Source organism: Myodes glareolus, chromosome 9 (assembly GCF_982192425.1).
Source record: "Myodes glareolus chromosome 9, mMyoGla1.1, whole genome shotgun sequence".
Lineage (NCBI taxonomy): Eukaryota > Metazoa > Chordata > Mammalia > Rodentia > Cricetidae > Myodes > Myodes glareolus.
The window spans coordinates 49,213,764-49,225,030 of record NC_142034.1 but is presented as its reverse complement, the minus strand read 5'-3'; positions in this window follow the sequence as shown (position 1 = coordinate 49,225,030).

The window sequence follows — 11,267 nt, the reverse complement described above, 5'->3', positions numbered from 1 at the left end:
CTCAGTGTATACATCTGGGAATGGGACAGCTGAATCATACAGCAGTTCTACTTATAGCTCTTTCTGGATCCTTGATAATGGATTTCATAGGAGTTGTACCATTTGCACTCCCACCAGTAATGGACCCACATGTTTGCTAGTATTTGTTGCTATTTAATTGATATGGGAGGTCCTTCTGTCTATATGTTGCTTTTATTGGTTAATTAATTAAAAAAAACTGCCTTGGCCTATTGATAGGGCAGAACTTAGGTAGGCAGGGAAGATGGAACTGAATGCTGGGAGAAAGAAGACTGGAGTCAGGGAAACATCATGGAGCTGCCAGAGATAGATGCTGGTCAGAACTTTAGCCAGTAAACCATAACCATGTGGTAATACACAGATCAATAGAAAGGGATTAAATTAATATATAAGAGTTAGCCAATAAGAATCTAGAGCAGTAATTTAATTGATACAGTTTCTTTGTGATTATTCTGGGTCCAAACTAGCTGGGCAGCTGGGAAATAACAAGTGGCCCCTCCTTCCAACATTTAATTTCTTACTGATGGCCATTCTGAGCGGGTTGAGATACAATCCCAAAGTAGATTCAGTTTGCATTTCTATGGTGGCTAATAATGTTAAACACTTTTAAAGTATATTAATCATTCATATTCTTTCTTTTTCCCATTTTTCTTTTTCTTTAGTGTTTTTATTGCACTTTACATTTTTCTCCATGCCCCTCCCTTCCTCCCCTGTTCCCTTCTACCCTTTCCTGTGATTATCATGCTCCCAATTTACTCAGGAGATCTTATCTTTTTCTTCTTCCTATTTAGATCCATGCCTTTGTTGTCTAGGTTCTCTGGGGTTGTGAATTGTTGCTTTATTTTCTTTGCTTTATGTGTAAAGTCCACTTATGAGTGAGTACATATTACGTTTGTCTTTCTGGGTCTGAGTTACCTCACTCCATTAATTTTTTTCTAGATCCATCCATTTACCTGTACATTTCAAGATGTCATTATTTTTCACCTTTAAGTAGTACTCCATTGTATAAATGTACCCCATTTTTTTTATCCTTTATTCAGTTGAAGGGAAGCTAGGTTGTTTACAAGTTCTGGCTATTATAAGTAATGCTTCTATGAACATAGTTTAACCTATGTCCTTGTGGTATTAATAAGCTTTCTTTGGGTATATACCCAAAAGTGGCATCACTGGGTCTTGAGGTAGATTGTTTCCCAATTTCCTGAAAATTTGCAATATTGATTTGCAAAGTGGCTACACAAGTTTGCACCCCCACCAACAATGAAGGAGTGTTCCATTTACCCCACATCCTCTTATCCAGAATAAGCTGTCATCAGAGTGTTTGACCTTGGCCACTCTTACAGGTGTAAGATGGAAACTCGGAGTTGTTTCTATTTGCATTTCTCTGATGGCTAAGGATGTTGAGCATTTCCTTAGGTGTCTTTCAGTCATTTGATATTCATCTGTTAAGAGTTCTCTCTTTAAATCTGTACCCCATTTTTTATTGGAGTAAATAAAAAATTATTGGATTATTTGTTGTTTTGATGTCAATTTTCTTGAGTTCTTTGTATATTTTGGAGATCAGTCCTCTGCCCGAACTGGGGTTAGTGAAAATCTTTTCCCATTCTATAGGCTGCTGTTTTGTCTTATTGACCATGTTCTTTGCTTTACAGAAGCTTTTCAGTTTCAGGAGGTCCTATTTATTAATTAATTCTCTCAGTATCTGTGCTACTGGGGTTATATATAGGAAGTGGTCTCCTGTGCCAATACGGTCAAATGTACTTCCCACTTTCTCTTCTTTGAGGTTCAGTGTGGTCAGATTTGTATTGAGGGCTTTAATCCATTTGGACTTGAGTTTTGTGCATGGTGATAGATATGGATCTATTTGCATTCTTCTTTGTGTTGATATCCAGATATGCCAGCACCATTTGTTGAATATACTTTCTTTTTTCCATTTTATATTTTTTACTTCTTTGTCAAAAATCAGGTGTTTGTAGGTGTGTAGACTGATATCTGGGTCTTTGATTCAGTTCCACTGGTCCTACTGTTTTTATGACAATGTAAAGCTGTTTTCAGTACTATAGCTCTATAGTAGAGTTTGAAGTCAGGGATTGTGATGCCTCCAGAAGTTCTTTTATTATACAGGATTACTTTGGTTATCCTGGGTTTTTTGTTTTTTCATGTGATGTTGAGTATTGTTCTTTCAAGTTCTGTGAAGAATTTTGCTGGGATTTTAGTGGGCATTACATTGAATCCATAGATTGCTTTTTGTTGTCAGAGTTTCTGTCCTGCCAGGTTCCCACAATCGTTAAGTTCCAAAGAAATCACACAAAGGTCTACATTAGTTATAAACTGATTGGCCTAGTAGCTCAGACTTCTTATTAACTCTTATATTAGTCCATTACTCTTGTCTATGTTAGCCATGTGGCTCAGTACCTTATTTGGCAAGGCAGTCACATCTTGCTTCTTCTGTGGCTGGGTCATGACTGCAGAATAAGACTTCATTCTTCCAGAATTCTCCTGTTCTCATTAACCTGCCTCTACTTCCTGTCTGATTGTCCTGTCTATACTTCCTACCTGGCTATTGGCCAATCAGCATTTATTTAAAATATAATTGACAAGATACAGACCATTATCCCACAGCAGCTTTTGGTAAGATTGCCATTTTTACTATGTTAATTCTACATACCCAAGAGCATGGGAGATCTTTGCATTTTCTGATGTCTTCTTCAATTTCTTTCTTCATAGATTTATATTGTTTTTTTCTATTTCTGTAAAGAATGACATGGTAATTTTGATTTAGATTGCATTGACTCTGTAAACTGCATTTGATAGGATGTTATGGTGGTTTGAATGAGAATGTCGCACACAGATCCAGATATTTGGATATTTGATGCTTAGTTGGTGATGATATTGGGCAGGTATATGAGGTATGGCCTTACTGAAGGAAGTATCTCAATGGGAACGACTTTGAGATTTCAAAGCTGCATATTATTTTCAGTTCTCTGTTTACTTTAAGCTTTTGGCTTAAATGTAAGCTCTCAATTTGTTGCTCCAACTGCCATGCCTCCTACGGCTACAGATTCCCACCATAATGGTCATAGACTTTTATCCCTCTGGAGCTGCAAATACAAATAACCCCTTCTTTCTATAAGTTTCCTTTATCATGGTGTTTTATCACATTAGTATATTCATGATTAATATAAAGAATCAATTCTTCAATATCATTTCTACCAAACTATAAGCATGAAAAGCATTTTCACCTTCTAGTTTCTTTGATTTTCTTTAGGGATTTAAACGTTTCTTTGTCCCTCATTTACTTCCTTGGTGCTGTGGGACAATGGTGTATACCCTGTCACTTATATTTTAAATAAATGCTGATTGACCAGTAGCCAGGCAGGAAGTATAGGCGGGGTGACCAGGCAGGAAGTAGAGGTGGGGCAACGAGGATTCTAGGAAGAGAAAACTTCTTTCTGCAGTTGTGACCCAGCCTCAGAGAAAGCAAGATATGACTGCCTTGCCAAAAAAGGTACCAAGTCACGTGGATAACATAGACAAGAATTATGGGGTAATATAAGTTATAACAGTTAATAAGATGTGTGAGCTAATGGGCCAATCAGTTTATAACTAATTTAGACCTCTGTGTGATTCTTTGGGACTGAATGACTGTAGGACTGAGCAGGACAGAAAACCTCAGTCAACAGAATGGCAACCATATGAACAACTGAATTCACATAAAGCCTAAGAGAGCTTGGGAAAAAATTCTAGACAGAAAAAAATAGAGTTAAGCATAACTTATTGATAGCAGCATTTTCTCAGGTGGGTTCTTCTTGTTAGTGGCAAGCATTCTCATTTAAGAGAGGCTTCCTGATTTAGCTTTAGCTGCAAAACCTTGCAACACATTTAAGAAATCCTGCCAAGAAGCACTTAAATGGTATTGATGAAAAGCTGACGACATGCTTTTGGTGGTGGCAGGGACCTTGAAACATTATAGAGTTGTGGCAATAAACATGACTCAGGCTGGTACCTCCGCCATGAAGCTGGAATCTCAGAGAGATAAAGAACATTGGAGCACTGGTCTGAGCTAACAAGGTCCAAATGAGGAGCAGAAGGAGGGAGAACACGAGCAAGGAAGTCAGAACCGCAAAGGGTACATCCACCCACTGAGACGGTGGGACTGATCTAATGGGAGCTCACCAAGGCCACCCGGACTGGGACTAATGGAGTATGTGATCAAGCCAGATTCTCTGAAAGTGACTGTCAATGAAGGCTGACTGAGAAGCCAATGACAATGGCACTGGGTTTTGATTTTACTGCATGGACTGGCTTTGTGGGAGCCTGGTTTGTTTGGGTGCTCACCTTCCTAGACCTGGAAGGAGGGGGAAGGACCTTGGACTTCCACAGGGCAGGGAACCCTGACTGCTCTTAGGACTGGAGAGGGAAGGGGTGGGGTGAGGGGGAGGGATAAAGGAGGTGGGGAGGAGGTGGAAATTTTTAATAAATAAATAAATTCAAAAAAAAAGAAAAGTCAAAAAGAAAAAGAAAAAATGGGCTGGATCCAGCCATCAAAGCCGTGGCTTTAACCCTAGCCACATCACTTAACAAATTAAAGACTCATGTGGTCAGAAAAGGAGAGAGATACAGTAAAGAGAGATTCAAAGACAAAGAAAACCTCTAAATGGTTTAGAGTGTTTGAAAAATATGTGCAGGCTTAGGAGAGAAAAGAAAAGGTTAAAGTTCTGAAAATAAAAATGAAAGAAAGAGAGTAGTTGGGTGTAGTGGCACACACCTTTAATCCCAACATTTGGAAGACAAAGGCATGAAGACCTCTGTGAGTTCAAGTACACATCTTTAATCCCAACACTTGGGAGGCAGAGGCAGACAATTTTAATCCCAGCACTTCGGGAGGCAGAGGCAGGCAGATCTCTGTGAGTTCAAGGACAGCCTTGTTTACAGAGTGAGTTCCAGGACAAAAATACACAGAGAAACCCTGTCTCAAAAAGCCAAAAATTTAAAAAAAAATAAAAATAAAAGAAACAGGGGTTAAAATAAAGCCATGTAAAGACGAAAAATACACGGAGAGTCCGGATACTTTATGTTATTATGTTCTCTTTGAATTGTTTGAATACTGAGGAAGGGGCAACAACTGCCAAAAGATATTTGTTCATAAATGCTGCTGAATTAATTCAAGATAAATATTTTGAAAATATCTTGATTTCAAAATTGAAGTCAAAAGGTATGTTACTTTGGAGAAGAGGTTTTGCTTTTGTTTCCACAGAAAGTTAGAGGCTGTGGATTTATTCTGAGTTAAGAAAAATTAGATTTGATCAAGGAAGACCACCTGAGAAATCTCCGGTAGGAACAGATGGCCCAGATGTCTGAGCTCTACATTGAGAACAGATTCAAGACTGCTGCCTGAGATGATCAAGCCTCACAGGATATTCCAGTCATGACTTATTCATAATTCTAAATTTTCTTTAGGTTCCCATAAGATTATTAGTGCTCCCAACCAGCAGGAAGTAGCCTAGAAAACTATGCCCACACTCCCAAAAAATGGACTATGGATATTTTCCTTTGTTTAGAATGCTGGTTACAAGTTGTTATGGATAATAGTCAGGAGAAAAACTAAACAAAGGATATTAGATTCAGAGTTCTTGTTGTTTTTTTTTTAATTGGAGGAAGTACTGTGGGACAATGGTCTGTACTGAAAGACTCCCGTGGGCGTCTTCCCTCGGGAGAGGCCCCGTGCCCCAAAGATCAGTCGAAAACACGCAGCCGGATGCAAGCAGCAAGAGGTTTATTGGGGATACACGGATACCCGGGGCGACCAAGTCTCTCGAAGGACTTGCGCACCCCAGGTTGGGGGTGAGGGGTTTTTATAGGAGAGCAAAAAGCGAGGTTTACAGAAGCGAGATGCAGGGTGGTAAATTTTTAACCTGGTTAACAATGAGGGGAATACTCAGCGGTTTATTGTTTCTCTTATCCTGCCTCCCCCTCTCCCGGCTGGCGACCCGATGTCTGATTTGTACAGCCCCTGACTTGTGAGCCCTGCTTTCTACGTGACTCAGGCCTCGCAATCTTCCCTTTCTTTGTTCCTATGACCAATCTATAAATCTCCTGTCTCGCAGCCAGATAAGGCTGTCTTTGCTCAGGTGTCTTTGCCCAGCATTCCGGAGAGGTCCTGAGCTCCGGGGGCCTCTAATTAAGCTTGCTATCTGAAAACCTTTGCAGAACGGCATAATTGTGGTTAAGGCGAGTTGGGGTCCTTCAGTACTCTGTCACTAATATTTTAAATAAATGCTGATTGGCCAGTAGCCAGGCAGGAAATATAGGCAGGGTAACCAGGCAGAAAGTAGAGGCAAGGCAATGAGGATTCTAGAAAGAGGAAAGTTCTTTCTGCAGTCATGACCCAGCCTCAGAGGAAGCAAATGTGACTGACTGCCTTACTGAAAAAGGTAATGAGCTACGTGACTAACACAGACAAAAATTATGGGGTAATATAAGTTATAACAGTTAATAAGAAGTCTGAGCTAATGGGTCAATCAGTGTATTACTAACATAGACCTCTGTGTGATTCTTTGGAACTGAATTACTGCAGGACTGGGCAGGACAGAAAACCTCAGTCAACACCTTGGGTTTACTCTAGGGTATTTCTTTTTTGGCTATTATAAATGAGATGAGTAGAAATGAAATTTCTTTTTTTTATTTATTAAAAATTTCCACCTCCTCCCCGCCTCCCTTTTCCCTCACTCTCCCCACCTCCCCCTCCCTCTCTAGTCCTAAGAGCAGTCAGGGTTCCCTGCCCCATGGGAAGTCCAAGGACCTTCTCCCTCCATCCAGGTCTAGAAAGGTGAGCATCCAAACAAACCAGGCTCCCACAAAGTCAGTCCTTGCTGTAGAATAAAAATCCAGTGCCATTGTCCTTGGCTTCTCAGTCAGCCTTCATTGCCAGCCATGTTCAGAGTGTCCATTTTGATCACATGCTCCAACACTCCTGTAACACCCAATTCTGTGCTACCCTCTCAGTATGGTTCGCATGCAACCATACCTCATGCGAGTTTGGGCAAAGGCCTGGAGATTGAAATAAAGACACAAGAGACCATGGTCATTCGAAAGAGAACAGCCAAATGCCACTTTATTCAGCTTTTTGCAAAACTAATATATTCTGGCCCCAGTAAAGGAATTCCCTCCCAGTCAGGCGGGAACCTGGCACCCTTTGGGGATTCCTTCCCAGGCAGGGGGTTGAGGGTGGAGAGCAGCAGCGCCTTATAGGAACTTCTCCTGAGCAGGTGAGAAATTACCATACCAAAGATGAAACAATGCCCTACAGCTAAATCACTAGGCTATGGCAGAGAGAAAACAGGAACAGCAGGAAGCTTAAGCTGGCAGACCAAACTGTCCTGGAGACACACCCCAGGGAGTAAGGGGAGACCAGGCCCTACACACTCCCAGTCCAGCTGGCCTTGGTGAGCTCCCATTAGATCAGTCCCACTGTCTCAGTGGGTGGATGCACCCCTCGTGATCCTGACTTCCTTCCTTCTTGTTCTCCCTCCTTCTGCTCCTCATTTGGACCTTGGGAGCTAAGTCCAGTGTTCCAAAGTGGGTCTCTGTCTCTATCTCTATCCATCGCCAGATGAAGGTTCTATGGTGATATGCAAAATGTTCATCAGTGTGGCTATGGGACAAGGCATGTTCAGGCACCCTCTCCTCTGCTGCCCAAGGAATAGTCTGGGGACCTCTTCTTTTCTTTTTCAGTGTATTTGTCATTGGCATATAGAAATCTATAGGCTTTTCATGTACATTAACTTTATATCCTTCCACTTAATGAACGTTTGATAACACCTAAGAGTTTTCTGATAGAAAACTATAGGTGCTTTTATTTGAAGTAGCATTTCATCGATAAACAAGTCTTTGATTTATATATTTATTCATTTTATTTCCTTCTCTTGACCCATTGCTCTAGCTAACTTCAAGTGCTGTATTGAATAAGAATGGAGATAATAGAGAAAACTATCTTTTTTTTTCCTTATTTTAACCTGTAAAGTTGTCTTAACTGGCAAGTTCTTGCCTGAGTTCTTGGGTTTAAAATTTTTCATTGAGAAATCCGATGGGACTGTCATTGTACATGACTTGGGCTTTCTTAAAACTTTCAAAACTTCTTTATCCTGTGTATTTGATATTTTAAGCATACTATGACAGAAGTGTATTATTTTATGGTCCTGTCTATCTAGTGTTCTGTGTGTCTCTTTTACCTGAACAGGCATCTCTTTCCCTGTTTGTGACCTTTTACTCTATGAAATTATGCCAGCACTATTTGCTAAATATTCTTTCTTTTTCTATTTGATTTTTTTGTTTCTTTATCAAAAATCAGGTGTTTGAATGTGTGTGGATTAATATCCAGGTCTTTGATTAGGTTCCATTGGCCCTCTTGTCTGTTTTATGCTGATACTAGCGTGTTATCAATATTGTAGCTCTGTAATAAAGTTTGAAGTCAGGAATTGTGATGCCTTCAGAAATTCTTGTGGCTATCCTGGGTTTTTTGCTTTTCCATATGAAGTTGAGTACCATTCTTTCGAGGTCTGTGAAGAATTTTGCTGGGATTTTGATGAGCATTGCATTGAATCTGTAGTTTTTACTATGTTAATTCTACCTACCTAAGAGCATGGGAGATCTTTGCATTTTCTGATGTCTTCTTCAATTTCTTTCTTCAAAGATTTAAAGTTCTCGACACACAGGTCTTCCACTTGTTTGGTTAGAGATACTCCAAGGTATTTATGTTAAATGTGGCTATTGCGAAGGGTGATGTTTCTCTGATTTCTTTTTCAGCCCATTTATCATCTGTGTACAGGAGGGATACTGATTTTTTGAGTTAATCTTGTATCCTGCTACATTACTGAAAGTATTTATGAGTTGTGAAGTTCCTTGGTAGAATTTTTGGTGTTGCTTATGTAAACTATCATATAATCAGCAAATAGTGAGCGTTTGACTTCTTATTTTCTGATTTGTATCCCCCTGATCTCCTTTTGCTGCCTTATTGCTCTAGCTAGGACCTCAAGAACTCTATTGAGAGAGTAGACTGGAGAAACATGCTTAAAAGAAATCCCACACTAGCTCAGAATTGAGAAATAGATGGTTATTTATTTAGAGGATAGACTCACAATCTATCTGCTTGAATAGAATCCTCTGCTTGAACAGATATAAGAAACAGAATCCTACAGCTGGAAAAGAGGCTGGAGGCATGCTCTATATCGGCATATATAGTGTAAGAGGCCACACCCTAGTGGATGGGTAACCACTGGCTGTAAGACTTCCTACAGCACCTCCCCCATTTGTTTAAATAAGAGAGTTCTAAGCCTAATACAAAATAATATACAATAGAAACAAATATATTCAATAATTATCCTATCCTAACTAGTATAAGTCTTGTATAATAAATAACTTGGCCAAGTCATGTGAGAAAAGTAACTAGAGCTATCTAGTCTTCTAGTCTTTAAACCCATCAAATATCTGAGAAGGAAAATAATATTACTTGAGTAAGCAGGAAGTATAATCAAGCAACTCCAAAATGTGCAACAAATGACAGAGACAACTGATTTCCTGGACAGTCACCCAAAATCTCATTTCCAACATTGAATCAACCAACTTTGGTTAAGGCCTAGAATAACTAACTGATACATCATTTTCAGAGGCAGGAAATTTTTCAAAACTGTCTTACCTTGTCTTGGCAAGATTTGACAGTCCTGCTCATCCATTTCTAAATACCATGTACCTTGTCAGTGGTTGAGGCATGGGCATTTCTTTGCCCAAAGGCCAGTTTTGCCAAGTAGAAAACAAGCTCAAAATGGAGTATCTTTGGTGCTCAACATTCTCTCAGGAATAGATCAGTGCTGCCAGGAATAATTGTTTCTCGCTTCAGCAGAACCTTAAGTTATTTAAATACCAAATTCAGCAGCTCTTTGAAGTGCTTGAAGATTACTTATCTATGTAGAATATAATCACTGTGTAGCTAAAGAACCTGATTAGTCTAACTATAAGTATGAACATAAATGACTATTGATCTACAATTTTAATACCTATATAACTTAAAGACTAAGACTTCATATTAGAATATTATACAATAAAATACTGTGCAACAAATGAGGACAATAACTTCAAAATGTAAACAATGTATAAGTATCTTGATCAGAGGTAGAAATGTATATTAGAATATGATAAATATAAATCAATATATAAAAATGTTTTAAGCAGAGGTAGAAACATGCATGCATACAATATTCAATATAATTTAACTTTGTATCAATATACAGGAATCTATACAAATGTAATGGCCTATAAATAATAAATCACAAACATTCACTCTATTACTCACTATTATTATTAGTGTGAGTAAGCTCATACTAATCTATTATCCCATCCAATTTTCTGTTTTTTTCAAAGAGATCCCTGAGCCTATAAAATTCCCCCCAACCTCCAACCATATACCAATTAAAATCAACCCCTAAATAATGTTCCTAACCCTGAGAACAAACTTTGGTGGGAGAGGGGACATTGTCTTCTAGAATTACTTCCAGCTGCCATGGGGGCAATGTTCTTTCTATGGGATCCTGTGAAAATAAAATGATGGTTTAGTTCCAAGATTATTGTCTGGTATATTTGCAAATAGTCTCTGAGTATTTGGTAGGGTTTTTATGAGCTTCCTATTTGCACTTCTGGCCAGAATGTTGTAAAAAAAAAAAAGTATACCACTTTAGATAATGAAGTTGGAACCGTCTTGAGCAGCTGGTACCCAAAACAGGTCTTGTAGAAGCACTATCAGCATCATGACATCATATCAACCAGATGGAGTTGTTGTTGTTGGGGCCTCATCTTCTTCCTGGAAACTTCAAGGATTACTGCAGGAAAATACATTGTTCATTGTGGAAAACTTAAAAATTATTTATATAGACATATACAGACATATATATTCAATAAAAGGTATGATAGAGATAAAAATACATATGAAGAAATCATATGTAATCTTTTTCTAAAATCTTTTTTCTTTCTGTCACATATTATCTATCTCCTGACATGAGATAGAAACTCTGAATTTTGGGACTGGAGAGATGGCTCAGCGGTTAAGAGAATTGCCTGCTCTTTCAAAGGTCATGAGTTCAATTCCCAGCAACCACCAGAAGAGGTCTGGTGCCCTCTTCTGGCCTGCAGGCATATACACAGACAGACTATTGTATACATAATAAATAAATAAATATTTTTTAAAAAAGAGCCACTGCCAT